We start from the raw sequence: 13,248 nt of genomic DNA, 5'->3' as shown, positions 1-13,248 counted from the left end.
TATCCCGTTTTGTCCCGCTCGCGGTAGAATTTTACTTCTTATATTTGTGACTTTTAAAGTTAAACTGGTGGGTGAGAAAGGGGCACTTTAATCTGTCGATATTTGAGTGAGACAGATAAATGCAGTGAAAGATCCAGTTGAATCCATGGCAACCAAGAGAAGATTATCAAGGCCGGCGACGTGGCATTGAAGATGGAGGAAGAAAAGAAGCAAGAAGATAAACGTTCGACAAAGTATTCAACAAACTTCCCGTGATCATGCTAGGACCAATAAATCCAATTGCCTTAGAATTTGCCGTGTAGAGAAACGGGAGTGGCCCGAGAACACCCATTCTCACAAGACATGGGGGGGGGTGAGTTGTCTGGTGTAGGTCATGTCTTTACATTCCATCACTAAGAAAGAATATAAATGTGTGTATAAAAAAATTTACAATTTGTCATCGACAAACAGTAATGCTTACACATTACTTTAGTAATGCTCATTAGGCAATCTGTGTGTATTTTTAGAATAAACTACAAACTGGGTAAATACTTGAGAATGTGCTTCATGGGTATATGTGGAATTATTTGAAATGTGTAAATGTGAGACAAAATGTTTCGTTATTTACAGTAAAATAACTGTTTTAAAAGAAGATTTGAATTTCAGTTAGTTTTAGTTTCGAGAATTGCCTTTAAAACAAGTTAAAGATATAGCTGTGATAAAACAATTTAATAAGCTTAAAATAACATAATAATAATAAAGGATGATGATAGAAATTGACCTGTTTAAAGAAACGCTATCTTGTTGTCGTTATTCTGTCAAGATTGTACTTAATTACACTTGGTGAACGTTACGAAGACTATCATTTGGGTAGAGAATACATACTAGATGTACATCCGCAGGATCCCCGAAAATGCTCTGTTTCGAAAGTAAATAAAACTTTTGTTCTAGCTTATAGAGAATATACTTGTTCTCGTGATTTATGGGATGCACACGTTTTACTGGCGTCACAACAGTACAAAATGCAACGTTAAGAGGGAATATGTGACGTCATGTTAGTGTCTACTCACTGGCTGACAAACAACACAATACTGTATAGTGATGCAAGTGTTTAAAACAGGTGACCTCTTCAGGCTGCCTTCAGTCCTCTTCCAGGAAAATGACTTCGTTTCTTTACAAATTAAAAACATTCACTTCTTTTTTAATTTAAAAGAAGCTATGAATAGGATAATATACTATTAGGGTTATGACCGAAAATATCGCTAAGAATTAGAGTATCTAGTTAAAGAGACAATTTAAAAAGAAGCTATGAATAGGGTAATATACTATTAGGGTTATGACCGAAAATATCGCTAAGAATTAGAGTATCTAGTTAAAGAGACAATTTAAAAAGAAGCTATGAATAGGATAATATACTATTAGGGTTATGACCGAAAATATCGCTAAGAATTAGAGTATCTAGTTAAAGAGACAATGCATCCTATCCGTAAAAAGTACAAATTTTAGAAAGTATTTCTAATTAGTTATATTAGTTACTAGATATATATTTTTAATTCCATCTATGTAGATGGCATACTTTGATCAGGAGTTAACATTAATAAGATTACCAAAATAGAATGTCGCCATCAACTCTTAAGGCATGTTATTAGAGTACACTTAAACATGATATAGCATATCTCGCCAATGTATATTTTCTACGTTTTCTAGATAAGTTGGCATTAAAGAGGAAAATTACTATTTTCTGCAACCTTCACCTTATTAGTGTATGTTATCAATGCCAGATAAAGCCTATCGATATTTGAGTGAGACAGATAAAGTTGAATTGGTGGGCATTTCTCAAAGCCAGTTCCATTGGCTGTGGTTTCGCTAGATAGTAGATAGGGACAGTGGGAATCTCGTTACTCCTTTCATGCACGTCACAAATTAGACGTTCTTTATCAAGAATTTATTGAAAAAATTGTCTAAGGAAACAGATATACGTCTTGGTAAGTTATGTCATCATAACTAGCTACGTTCTCAGCTTAAATGCACAATAATAAAATGAATTAACAACAGTTTATTATCAGAAAATATAAAGATGTTTTGTAGTGTTTTTATTTCCCCAAGAGTAAATAAAATAGATCCGTACAATAACAGAAGGTTTAACCAAGATGTTTTTAATGTAATTATGAATTTTATTACTTTTAATTTGTACAAGAAAGAGACAGAGCGCAAATTTAAAAATTGAAGTAAACAGTAATTTATTGAGTTTTCAAAGAACAGTATGTGTACTTAGCACGACAGACAGTCGCTTTTACTAGTAAGGTGAAACCTAAAAGCTATTCAATCTACCGTAGTTTTTTTATACTATTTTCTGTAAATCCCTACACGAAGTTCCGTCTGAGAAAACATCACGTGCTATAATTAAAACTATAGAGTCGTGCTGTTATAAGACGATTTACGCTAACACGCCACTATTCGTTTCTGTTAGAAAATAATAGAAGTTGTAGCGTTAATATATCACGTGACCTGCCAATGAGGAAAACAGCTGTTTGCTTTCACAAACCAAATACAAGTTTTCAGATTCAATCTGTGTCATGAAGTGATGGCTAGAACTGGTGACACGGGATTTCTCATACTTAGGCCATTTATTTGTAGGTAGTTTTGGTTATTGAACATAAAGTTAGTTTTGGTGGTAGTGAATTCTATAAAGGTTGCTAATTAGTTGCTGGGGATCTGTATCAATGGGTTGGGGTCTTGGTTATAAAGTTCTATGTAATATCAGCTTCTCCTTTTTCAAAGACGCTTTTAAGTTGAAATCCATTCCTAATCAACTAAATCATAAAGCCTTAATGACCATTTTTGATGTAATCTCCCTCTTCACAGAAGTCCCAACCACCAAAGCATGCAAGATAGCTTTAGAACTTTATATCCAAGACTCCAATCCACTGATACACATCCCCAGCAACCAATTACCAACCCTTATAGAATTCACTACCACCGAAACTAACTTTATGTTCAATAACTAAAACTCCCTACAAATAAACGGCTTAAGTATGGGGAATCTTGTGTCACCAGTTATAGCCAAGTACAAGTTTTCAGTCGTCTTCCCCTTGGGCGGATATGACGTTATCTTTAGTGAATGACACAGAACAAGAGCAAAAGAAATTTAGCAACTTTCTTGATTGACGTGATATGCAAAATACACACCTGAATCTATATAAATATAATAGTAGTTAGTGTCTGTTGTATGGCCGTGTAACTACTTCGCAGTATTTAGATAGATCTTCACAAAATTGGTATGAAGACTCACTATCTCCTTTGGGTGATACATACGCATTTTCAGTTTTGCATTTTTATGGGTTTCTTTTACAATTACATACAAGGAAAGCTCCTTTTCATGTCCTAAAATAACCTTTCATTAATCATGAATTTACATAACAATACAATACTCCAATATAATTTACAAACAATACTCCAGCTAGTAAAAGAATAATTTTGAAAATGAAACGAGTAAGTCACAAAGTACTAAAAACGAAATAACTGCAAAGAAAATTATCCCAATGGAGAGAAATGTGAAGAGAAAATTATAGATGACAGAGAAAATACTGCACATGATGGAAGTGTAAAAAAGGAACAGAACGATACAAAGAAATAGATAAATAAATCAGAAACAATGATAAAGAGACTGAAGAAGTCTGATGAAGTGTAAAGAGACAGATGTTCTGAAGAGAGAGCATAGAACAAATTGATTTTTGTGTGAAAAGGTGAAAGAGGTGATCAACAATAGGAGATCTAAAAGTGGAAACAACTGTGTTTGTAATAGATATGGACAGATGTTGTTTAATTTAGAAGAAATTATTAAGAGGTGGATCGAATCTGTGATTGAACTCTATTGCGATGAGAGAGAAGATTCACCGAATATTCACAACCAACAAGGAATCTTCATTATGAAGCTAAAAGTAGAAAAGGTTCTTGAGGATATGAAACGTAGCAAAGTAAATGGGATTGACGACATCAATGCAGAAATGTTGAAAGTGTTAGACGATGGAGATGTGAAGAAAGTTGTGTAGCCTTGTTTACAATTCACGTTACATTCTATCTGATACAATGATTCAATGTTTGTGAGAATACCAAGGAAAGTAAAGGTCACAAAATGTTCAGGTTAAAGGACACAAGTCTGATGAGTCACATATTAAAGGTCACATTAAGTGTCATACTACAGAGAAATCGTTGAATAACTGAAAAATAAATAAATGAAGCACAAAGTGGATTTATAACAGGGAAAAGAACTGAGGAAAATCTTTAATTTGATAACAATAACAGAAAGACAGTTGAATAGTGGAAAAGATACATATATGTGTGTGCTTCAGTGATCATGAGAAAGCCTTCGAAAATGTCAACCATGAAAAGTTGATAGAATTCCTCAAGAGCTTAGCTATAGACGGCAAAGATCTGCAGTTGGTACGAAAGCTGTATTGGAGTCAAAAAAGCATTCATAAAGACCGAAGATGGACTATCACCAGAAATATAATACAATTTAAAAGAGGAGTACACCAATTATGTGTCCTATTTCAATGTCTATTTAATTTGTAGACAGAAAACATCTTTTGCATAAAGATATTAAGGCTGGTAGCATGGTGATAAACAACTTAAGGCACAGATGTGTAAAACAAAATAAAACTTATAAGATATTTTGAACAATGTAAAAATAACACAGGAAAGAGATACTGAATGAAAATAAATGTTAAGAAGGCTGAAAGTATGTTGATAAATGGACATGATAATAAGCCAGAAATTCAGATCAAAAACAGAAGAAAAAACATACAATGAGTAGAGAAATTTCCATTATTGGACCAAACCATAACAGGTGATGGAAAACATGAAGCTGAAATTAAGATGGCAAGAGGTGCCTTTAATAGTATACGAACAAGGAAGAGTGATATATATGGTCAAGTCTCTTATATGGTTGTGAAACATATACCTTGACACAAGCGTTGATTAACAAACCTGAAGCGTTTGAAATGTGGACGTACAGAAAGATGATGAAATTATCCTGGACAGATCAAAGTAACAAATGAAAAAGTTCTCAGTAAGTGAATGTTGAAACATATGTTGTATCAGTTATCAAGAAGAAGGAAGTAGCATATTATGACACGAGACAACATCCAGCGGGCCTCACTAGGGGGTCATATAGAAGGGACATGATACAGGAGAAAACCAAAAACAGAATGGATAACAAATATTAAAGATTGGACTGAGATAACAAAATATGAAGACGTGGTGAGAAAGTAACAGAAGAGACAGAAGTGGAGGACTGTGACAGCTAACCTTCCTGACGAAGACGGCACATGATGATAATGATATTAATATAAGTTACTCCATTATCTCACAATGATAATGATATTAATATAAGGTACTTTATTATCTCACAGCATCGCAAGTTTTAAATGTAATCGTAGAAAAATAAATTTGGTGGTAATTTGAATTGTTTGAAAAAGTGCTCACTAGCGATAACTAAAGGATTAAAATTTAGTAAGTGCTAGTGAGGCACTTTTTAACAAATAAAACTATCACACATTATTTTAATTTAGAAATTGTTTCGACATAGGTGCATTAAATTTACTATACACAAATAGCTAATAAAAGTTTCATATTGTAATTTATCAACTGTTTTTAAGAGTGAGGTTCGGTGATATGTCAAAAACCGAACGTAGATACAGTCAGTATGATTTAATATGTGTGACAAAAATCACGTAAACTGCAGATTATTTATTATCCACATTCATCTTAATATATCCATCTTGAATTCGAAATCAGGAGTATGTAAAACTGATTTTAGATTGAACTTTATCTTCCACAAGTCGCTGTCCAAGAGGCTTTTGTGCACTACCAGAACTCGCTAGTTATACTGGACTAAGAAAGACAATATTGATATATATTTGAACATTATAGATTGCAGTCCCTCAGAAGGCCCCCCCCTCTCTTAGGGTAAGAAAAAATACTTCTAGCAGAAAGAAAACATGTATCAAGTGTTGGTTAAGAAAAAAAAATAGTAGAAACTGGGCAGTGACTGATAAATAATATCAAATGTAAAAAAGCAAAAATATGTGACACACTATCCGTAGTATACCACAAACAATTTGAAACATACTAAGTTTTTATTGTGAGTAAGTATAGTAAGGTAACTGGGTTAAATTAATCATTGATATAGTATCACAGTCGTGGTGAGTTTCAGGAAGTGACATGAAGTTCATGTTTATAAGTCTATCAAGTGATCAAAGTAGCTTCCCTTTTGCTAAGCAAATCATTAGTAATAATAATTTTGTTTTTAAAATCTTGAGTGACATAGCGTATACAAAGATGGGAAATATGTTTGATGCGAGGTTATATGATCTGACAGTTTATTATTTGGACGAATAGCATGATGCTCTAGAATCTGCAGAAGATCTAGAAATGGAGAAAGACTGAAATCTGGGAAGTGTTACCACAGGTTAGACAGGGCCAGATGAAGGTGCTATAATGTAGCAAAGTGCACGTAGGAAGGTTGTGGACGCTTACTGAATTACATGTCAAGATATAACTGACTTGTGAGGTGTAAAATAACTAGTGTCAAGATATAACTGACTTGTGAGGTGTAAAATAACTAGTGCCAAGATATAACTGACTTGTGAGGTGTAAAATAACTAGTGTCAAGATATAACTGACTTGTAAGGTGTAAAATAACTAGTGTCAAGATATAACTGACTTGTGAGGTGTAAAATAACTGGTTGGGGTACCAAAGATTCATTGAAACTCTAAATATACGTGCAGTATAATACTGCATAATATATACAAAGTTCACTTCTTTTTCGTTAACTTGTGACACATCGAGAAACTGTTGTATAGCTGTGGTTTAAGAGGTGGGCGTTGTCAACCGGTTAGTGTACCTGGACTGTAGATAATAAGATTCCTGATTCGCGTCTCTTTACTATAGAAATAAGTTTTGCATCTAAAATTTGGAAGTATGCTAAAAAAGTGATATTCAAATCCTTTGTGTAACTTTTCGGGCAAGATTGAAAAGAAAGAAGCTTTTGTGGTTTGTAGAAACTTTGAGGTTTTATACGTGAATGTTGAAGATAAGGTTTGGTCAGAACAATGTTCTCACCTACGAGCATAAAAACTGTGTAATTAGTTTTGTTCTTCTGTATCTTGTATTTGAACATTTCAGCAAGAGTTACCATTTAACCATATATACAGACTAAAGACTTAACTCGTAAGTTTATCGTCACTTAATACTGAAAAATGTAATAAAGCTAAGTAACATAATATAATTCTGTTCCGTTTAAAGAATGATCTGTGAATCAGTGCCGCAGAGGTGTTATTTTTTCATTGTGCGATGATTCAGCCCCTTGACAGCAGAGTATCCTGAAATTACTTGAATCGTTGAGGGACCAGAATAGAAGGACGCTGTGCACACATAATATTAGTAATATAATTCTTCGGACTCAAACGGCACGTGGGTCATAGGCTCAGCTCTTACACGTGCAAATGTTCAGGACGCTACAGGCTGTGAACGAGATTAAAAGTGATTTCCCGGTAGCTATCGTAGTGTCCAACATTTGTAGTACAATGTGAGCAAAACTTGTGTAAAGTAAACACTATAAAGAATGGAAAAGATTTCTATTTTATAAATCCTTATCTTTTTGATTTAATTATAAAAACCTTCGTTCATTTATCAGGTTTTACTTGTGTTGATAAAAGCCATTTAATCAAACTAAAGTGAATAACAACATGCTTTATTTTGAAACCTGAGATAATTGACCAAAGAAACATCACAAATAGGTTACGATATGTTGCAATAAAGTATCGTCTGGAACTGAGGAAATAACAAGTGAACCGATACTTATAGGAAATTAATGGATCTCTTGGATAAATGGTTTAATACTGATTTTAAACTATACATTTAGTATCAAATGATTGTATTATAAAAACGGCGTGATATCATTGGGTGACAATACAAGCTGCCTTATGAACGCAAGCAAACCTTTTTTTTACGTCGCAAGTGTACACAATGGGCTTTCTGTACTGTGCCTACTGTAGGTATCTAATCCTAAATTTTATAGATATAAGTCATCAGGTTTACCATTGAGCCACCACGGTGGTGGTAACAATGTTAATTATTGTGACAGCAGCGTGTCATTTAAAAGGTGTTAATAACATTATTTAATCATTTAACACTGAATAAATGGTATCACGTAAAATCCCACGAGATTTTGAATCTTTGTGTTAAACGTAAATACAGCAATGGTCCTTCACGCTTCCGGTTATGATACAACGTACATCTTGAAGTATGTTAGAACTATGATATAATTCTGAGTCCATGAGATATGTTATATATATAAACATATGAGCAAAAGCAACTTCAAGGATGTGCATCCTAGAAGTCAAGCTCACACTATGTTTGAGAGTATCGGACTGATTAAGCCAGACATATCTTGAATGCGGTATTGGCCATAGGAGGCGCTAAATATAAACTACATCACGGTATTTCCCGATAGAGCATGACGTCACGTCAAGGTGTAGGCGCTACGTTTGTTTGGGTTCAGACTTCGAAGAATTAAGTCGGTGATTCAGTTTACGTAAATTTAAGGATCACACAGAGCTTCTGAATCCACAGTAATGATCCAAATTAAGCTGGATCGTATTAGCTCTCAGAATGTTTAGCAAGCAACAAAGTAGGTAAACCATGTTAACTAGCTGCGCGTTTTTACAGGACGCTGTCTGGACTGTTCTGTGACATCGCAATAATAATGACATTAAATAGAGACAAGTATTGTTGAGTGTGGTATATCTTGTGCGATTCTGTTCATGCTGACAGTGTTGTAACATATCAAGGAAACGTTAGTAGTCAAACTGTTTTTGTTCTAGTGTGTAACAAACACCAGTGTTTAACTTACGATGACAAATTTCGTGTCTGCGCGCATCGTGGTATTAGGAAGTAAACAGGTTGGTAAAACAGGTGAGTTCGTCAGAAATCGTAAGAGTTCTTTAAGAAACGAGTAAAATATTGTCAGATATAATTTAGACTATTATTAAAAAATAACATTCACACTTAAAAGTAGACGCCTTTAGCACTGTTGTTTTTTGTAGCTGTAAAGTTTTTATTTGTTTTCAATTCAATATCCAAAGTTTTTTTGTATCAGTGTATTAAACCAGTGTAAGTTCGATAACTTTGCTTTGTGTAATTACGTAATTGTGTTTACAGTTATTGGTGTAATAATGAATCTCCTTTTGTTGTTGTTCACAACTTTAGATATAATAAAACATGTAGAATGACGAAAATGGTTGAGCTGTAGCTCTGCGCTAGCCATCTCTAATTTAGCACTGTAAGACTAGAGGGAAGGCAGCTAGTCATCACCACCTACCGCCAACTCTTGGGCTTTTCTTTTACCAACGAATGGTGGGATTGACCGTCACATTATAACGCCCCCATGGCTAAAAGGGCGCGAATGTTTGGTGCGACCGGGATTCGAACCCACGACCCTCAGATTACGAGTCGAACGTCTTAACCCACCTGGCCATGCCGGGCACGCGTTGTTTTAAACACAAACAATCACTTTGTAGTTAGACGCCCTCACGATGTCATGACAACACAGTAAACGATAGGCTGATGAATAATATCAGAGAAAAACACTGATTTGCATAGCGTGTCTATGGAAACTGAAATGATATTTTCTCGTGAATCAGAGTTCCTTCTGATATAAATCGACTTTTATTCATCATTTTCATATCAAGTTCTTCAGTGACCTACATTTATCCATTGTGCACATTTAAACGTGGTCATTTGAAAATGACCAAAATCGCTTAAAAACAATAGATGCTAAGTAGAAATAGGTCAGTTTAAAGTGGTCGTTTTAATTTTTGATATATTTTTTTCTTGAAATAAACGCAACTTTTGATCAGTTTACCATGATCAAAGAAACCGGACGATCTTATGAAACTTTTATATCGTTAAGTGTGATTATGGAAAACTCTAGTTTACTTAGCTTTACTAGTAATGTAAAGTGGTCTACTGGTTAGATCATTGCAGTGTTTCCATTACATTAGATTTAGTTTCTAAAATTTAAGCCAATCTAAACATTACTTTCGTGGGCAATACCGTTTATTGTTTTATGACATTTGATATCTGTATTATACGTTTAATTTCACGAATACCTCCTTTATCTGGTGTATGTTTTCTTTCCATTATTATTATTAAATATGTGAGATGAGTAAAGCTCCTCTAATAAATTATTGTAGCTATTTAAACATATATTGTTTGTCCTTCTATAGACCAGTGCTGGGTAAAAGGGGACTATAGGTAATTCTTAATGTTAATGGACTGATTAGGGACACTTTATATTTTCTTTTAAAATTCTGGATTCTAAGATGTTCCCATGAGATCCAGTTAAGTTACAATTGAACCAATTATCTACGATTTTATGTTTTCAAGCTATAGCTTGAGAATTGGGAGCCATTGTTTTATGGTATCCATAAAAAAACTATCAAACTGACGTTATAAGTAATACATTATTTTCTTCTATCTTATCAGTCGTAAAAGTATCTAAAAAATAGAAAAAAGGGGTAAACAGTTCCTAAAGCAAGTTTGCAGAAGTTTCAAGCTACATAAAAAGCGTATATTTTAATTTTATTTTGTTACAATGTTTTATTAAAATAACTGTTGTCCAAAATCATTCATCTTCTATATTATTATAGTATTGTGATTTTTTTTAAGTTCATTCCAGCATCTGCACCTTTTTATTGAAATATAATACAATATATGTGCTCGTGCAGGAATAAATGTTGTTTGTGCTGGCTTGACTTCGTGAAAGAACGTGGGAGCTAATTTCGTCCGCAAAGTGTTAGTTACGGGTTATTTTGGGTATCATTTTGGTCAGAAAAAACACATTTTACTTCTAAATTGAGCAGCATATCAACACTGATCATATCGTTTGACTGGTATTTGATGGATTTAGGGCCTAGGAGAGAAGAAGCCAACACGTAGTCTTGAATTATTTATTGACTTAGCAAGTCGTCTTTTTTCTTTTGCAAGTTATACGTCACATTCGCTGTCAACCACAACGAGAGTGTTATCTTGTATTAAGAAGCTAGATACAGCCAATCAATGTTTGGCATCTCAGGAATCACACTTCCTTTACATGTATAAACATTTTACCCACACGCCTCTCCACTACTTTCCCCACATTCTTTCTCTTTCTTGAACGAATAAGGAACCACGATTCGAATGCGAACCCCGTATAGTCTTGATACATTTTCATCCTTAATGAAAGTATTTGATGGTTTATCACTATCAACACCTCAGAAGAAATATCTGTGCTTTGTTTTCAATATCAAAACTTTTGTTGCTGTTTTTCTCTTTCTAATCAATATTTAAAGTTTTTGTCATCTGATTTTATGTTTTATTAAGGGTTGCTGAAAGTTATGCCTGATGTGGCCAGGTGGTTAAGGCACTCGACTTGTAATCCGAGGTTTGCGGGTTTGAATCCCCCTTACACCAAAATATGCTCGCCTTCTCAGCTGTGGCAGCGTTATAATATGAAGGTCAATCCCATTATTCGTTGGTAAAAGAGTAACCCAGAGTTGGCGATAGGTGGTGATGACTAGTTGCCTTCCCTCTAGTCTTACGCTAATAAATTATGGACGGCTAACGCAGATAGCCCTCGTGTAGCTTTGGACGAAATTCAAAAACAAACAAACTCTTTCTGACAGGTCCTCCATTTTTTCTATTTATTATAAAACCATTTATTTATCTTCTGATCAGTCTTCAATTCCACTACAGAAGTTGACAAGCACTTCTAAACGGTAATATGCACCAACAATAAACTGCTCCAATTTATTAAAATAACAAAACTGAAACTTTGTTTAAAAAGGAAAATGCATCTAGGAACTCTAGCAGGCTTGAGAAAGTGAAACTTTGTGTATTGAAATTAAGTAACTAGAGAGACAGTTTGTCTCGGAAGTATATGAGAGCAACTTAACGAAACAAAGCTTTGATTGAATTATAATATCCGCGACAGTTATACCCTAATTACAATACGCTGTTGACCTCTGAAAATAGGCTGAGTGTAACCTATATTTATCATTACTAGAGGGCGTGCTTTGTCCTGATGTTTGACCGCATGGACTTTCTATAAGCCAGAAGAGTATCACAGATTTTTTTGTTTCCAAAATCTTCTGTTTCCCGGACTTTACATTAATTGGCTCTCTAAATATAGGAAAAAAATGTCTGATGTAAGATCGTTCACTCATGAAAGAGTCCACTTCTTATTAATATCAGAGTCTTAGAGTAAACAAACGAATGAATTTAATTACAGAGATGTGTTATTACGAGAAACATGAATGAATGAATAAATGTAACTAAAATTATTTCAAAAGTTAATAATAAAAGTTTAAATTTTACTGCGTGTATCAATATTTTAGTACATTTCATTGAATGTTTAACCTGATGAATATGCAGAATTATCTTTTTTTTTAGTTTCGCACAAAGCTACACGAGGGCTATCTGCGTTAGCCGTCCCTAATTTAGCAGTGTAAGACTAGAGGGAAGACAGCTAGTCAACACCACCCACCGCCAACTCTTGGTCCACTCTTTTACCAACGAACAGTGGGATTGACCGATACATTATAACGCCTCCACGGCTGAAAGGGCGAGCATATTTGGTGCAACGGGTATTCGAACTCGCTACCCTCAGATTATGAGTCAAACGCCTTAACCTACCTGGCCATACCGGGCCTAGAAATATTAGCGAAGAACATTTCTCTACTCACGACAACTAAGTGTTTTAGTACTAAATATAGAAACAATGACAGAATACATAAGTTTTATTATTCGGTTAGAATAATACCTGGACATTCATCACGTTTGTTGAAATATTACAAGAAACTCAAGTATATTTCACTATAAACACACACACACATATTGAGTAACATTTTATCTAGTTTATTAGTTTAATCGTTATTAAGGAAAGTGAATAGTTACATATGCAGAAACTTCATGTGTTTTTTTAACCAACGAATAGTGGGATTGACCGTAACGTTATAGCAACTCCACGGCTGAAAGGGTGAGCACGTTTGGTGCGGCTGGGATTCCAACCCGCGGATCCTCAGATTACGAGTCGGACGCTTTAACCCACTTGGCCATGCCGGGCCAGATTAAATAATTTTTGTTTGTTTACTGTTAAGCACAAACCTATACAATGATCTCTCTGCACTGTATACACCATGGGTAACGAAACCTGGGTTCTAACA

General features: G+C 34.4%; 1 pseudogene; it reads left to right on the top strand.

Moving 5' to 3' along the window:
• The first annotated feature begins 3,794 nt into the window (after positions 1 to 3,794).
• LOC143236201 (TNF receptor-associated factor 4-like) overlaps positions 3,795 to 13,248 on the top strand; it is a 56,269-nt pseudogene continuing 46,815 nt past the window's right edge.

The sequence above is a fragment of the Tachypleus tridentatus genome, chromosome 13 (assembly GCF_004210375.1).
Source record: "Tachypleus tridentatus isolate NWPU-2018 chromosome 13, ASM421037v1, whole genome shotgun sequence".
Classification (NCBI taxonomy): Eukaryota; Metazoa; Arthropoda; class Merostomata; order Xiphosura; family Limulidae; genus Tachypleus; species Tachypleus tridentatus.
Note: the sequence above shows the minus strand (reverse complement) of the source record. Positions and strands in the feature narration are given on the sequence as shown.